The following is a 3,742-nucleotide window of genomic DNA, read 5'->3' on the forward strand; positions in this document are numbered from 1 at the left end:
TAATTCAAAGAAGCTGGTATATGATCCAGTATCCTGCATATTCACTGCAGGCAGGCAAAGACATTATGAGATAAGGGAGATCTACACATCACTTGTTATGAACACCTCATAAAGATAAAACCACACACAAGAGGAGAGTTTAGGAAGAGGACCACTCTTGGACTACTTTCCAAGAGGCATCAATTAGTAACTCTCTTCGCTCATTTTTCACACTACTCCACAGTGTCCTCCTGAGCCCCCTTACTCCTGTTGCCAACTGCTGATGCAGGGAATCCTGAGGAACCAAGGATTCATAGTTGTTCCATCAGTAGTCCTTGGTCAGCTCTCCCTCCCTGCCCCTTCTGTTTTGATCCCACTAACCAAATTTTAGTTAGTCTGAAAAGAGGATGGAAACCTCCGCAGCAATTAGTTTCTAAATATCTTGCAATGGGCAGCTTGTAGGAGCCCCATCTCAATGCCCACAGCACAGGAGGCAGGACTGCTTAGCCCATGCACTAGTGCATTTACCAGCACAGATGTAAGCCCAGATCTATGCACACCAAATACAGGCTCTCAGTTTGCACAAGGAGGCATCCATGGAGCTGAAGTATTAGGCAGATATTGTGGTGGGGCAGCAGTTATTGAGACGCCAGACAGAAAGGACACAGATAACGTGGCAACTCAGCTTTACCATTATGACTGATGATGGAACATCTAATTTCACTGCTCAAAAGAGAACTTCCATATAACTGGAAAGAATGAAATTCACAGGGGAAACCACACACAGACACACACAGAAGCAATACAAAGGAGATGAAGGATGGTTCACATACTAGTGATTCACTCTGAGACGCAAGCAAATGAAAGAGTATCCCCAACCATTTGCCTCCTGAAATGCTAAGTATATAAACTCATTGCTGTGATAACTCTGCCAGACGTGAGTCATACACTGTAAAACCTTATGGGGTCAATCAGTTTAACTTCATAAATTCATTACACCAACAAAAACAGACCATCGTGTCCAGGCTGGTTCATTTCAGCTCTTCAAAGCTGTTGGTAAAACTGCCTGAGAGCTGAAATGCTTACCAGCAAAAGCTAAAAACTGTAAATCAAATGTAATAGGCTGGCTTTGTCTACTGTATAGAAATGATGCCTGAAAAAAAGAAAATAAAAAAGAACGTAAACCAGAACAAATGGAATGGCTACATAAAACAGCCAGTACTGAAACAGCAACCCAACCTGGTTGCAGAATGAGAGAGAAAATGAGAGTTCACCAAAGTCATGGGACAGGACACATGTTCATGTTCATGCTAACACTGAACCCAAGTGGCCACATGAGGACAGCATCTAGTAGGAAATCAGAAAAAAGCATCCTTTCATACGTCCCTTGGGAAGGTGGCATCTACCAGGGCACAGCAGACCCATGTGTTCAGTAACAAGTCTGATGCTTCAGAGCCCAATGATGAGCTACAAACTGGGGTTTAACCAATGCAACACATGGAGGGAAAATCTGTCTTGAGCATAAAGAAGAAAGAGAAAGGTATCCAAAAGGACTAACCAAGAAATGCCCAAACTGCCCATGAAGCATTTCTTCCCGTGGTGCAAAATACCACAAGAGGATTTATTTGCTCTTTCAGTTAAACATAAAATGAACCTTTAGGGTAGCTGATGTCTTGTCTTAGGCTGCTCAGCATGTGGATGTTCCCTGATCTTCATATTCACACTTGTGAATAATGAGACTTCTCTTATTTCCCTGGGAAGTAATGCCCACTTTTTTACTTTGACAGAGCTCCTTCCCATCCTAGAAGGGAAAATATCAAGTCAGATCTCCATTAGTCCTTCCATCTCTGCACTCAGCAAAGGGAGCCTTCAGATCTATGCTTAATTCACCCACTCCCCTAGAATTAATGGAACTGTGCTTACTGGAACATATGCTGAAGCTTAAGCACAGTGCAGTGTTTTCAACATGAAGGAATGGCTATAGAACATGCATAAATTCTGGCTGACCTATGACAGCTTAAAGCACTGCGGAGGACTGTTAACAAGCCTGTTTGGACATCACCTTGAATAAATGACGTTATCCCCAAGTAAGGGAAGGAACAGCTGAGCACCAGGGAGGTACACAAAGTGCCAGAGCAAATTCTCACACTGTCAGGTGCAAAGAAAAATGAGATTTCACCCCAAAAACCCAGTTCACAACAAGGCTACAAAATCCCGGCTGAGAATTTCTGTGTTAGACTTGAAGCTCAAGACTGTACTGTAGTTCAACCAACAATATTTTGTGCAGCATGACCTAAAAAGTTCACAATAAAACCAAAACAAACTTCAATTTCAACTTGATAAATGAACTCAGGACATAATAACAAAGAGTGCTGATCTGGGCAAATAAAAGAGCATAAAGAAAAGAGAGCAGTGAAAAAGCTATCAAGGAAAAGCTCAGACTCGCATCCCTTGGAAGTGAAATTAAAGGCTCTCATTCATTTCCAGAGAAGTCAGAAAGGAAAATACCATTACATGCCATACCTTGAACCACTTGACGTCCATGTTGGGCCTGGACAGCTCACACTCAAATGTGACCTTGTCCTTCTCAATGACGCTACTGTCTGCCAATGGTTTGCTGATTTTCACAGGCAATTCTGAGAAGGAGAAAGAAGAATGTGGATTTAGTTGGGAACTTAGTTTTGTTCATAACCAGGTCCATGGGTGCTGTTAAATGGATCCTTCCAGATGGAAAAAACATTTCAGGTGGCCTCCTAGATTTTACCCCTTTTTGTGTTGCACGCAAGACTGAAAAAAAAAAATTACTTCTGCAAAGTTCTTCTTGTCATAAGGAAACAAATATTTGGGGAATGGCAGAACCAGGTAAAATTTTCCTTCACGTCAAGAAAGTATAAATTTCACTCTCATGCTCTTGGTGTGGTTTCTGCTATGATTATTTGGACTAATTAAGCTTCTCCCTGATGAAAGCCTAGAAGTATATCACAAGAAGGACCAACTTACCCGTGACCTTTTATTTGTCTTACTCAAGCATCTCCTCCTGACCAAAACTGACAATAAAAGATTCAGCCAGACTACAGGTTTGAGCAGCTGAGTTGTTTCTAGGATCTCCTGCAATCTCAAGCTTGGAACACACACTTGTCTTTTGACTAAGTGTCTCTTATAGTGCAGTAAAACAACAGGTTTTCACACAGCGATTCCTCATTTACCTTGATCTGAAATCATTCTCAAACCATGTGGGATCAGTCCAGGGAGAAGGGGAGGAGAGGGGAAGGGAAAGGGGAAGTCCACAGTCCTCTAAAATCAGGCTTCTTAGCCTAAAGCTCAACAGCAAATAGCAGTCCACTTCCCCACATTGCTAGACTCCGAGCATTTAAAGAACATCAGCTGACCTCATTATGAGCTCTAACATAGCCAAAGGAATTCATATATTCAAATATTCTCTTGAGTGATGAGAAATATGGAGCATAACTTCAGACTTCTGCTGTTAAACTCTCACTTCTATCATAAACCAGAGTAAGAGTTCAATGCTGTTTTAGATGGAGGACTCATATTTTAAATAACTCATCTCATTAAGGCTTGGATTCCCTACTACAATTAGTTAAATTCCAGTTTGGATCATGCTTCACCTTGGATCACTTAGGGCTTCAGCCACTTATTGGAACTAACTCAATTTGTCTACAGAGAAGCTGTTTTCTATAGCAACAATAAGCTGTGATTGCAACTGGATGTCGGGAGAGCACAAATCCCGCAGTTATCCTGTACC

The sequence above is a fragment of the Coturnix japonica genome, chromosome 17 (assembly GCF_054131305.1).
Source record: "Coturnix japonica strain WE chromosome 17, WE-NBRP24, whole genome shotgun sequence".
NCBI classification, from domain to species: domain Eukaryota; kingdom Metazoa; phylum Chordata; class Aves; order Galliformes; family Phasianidae; genus Coturnix; species Coturnix japonica.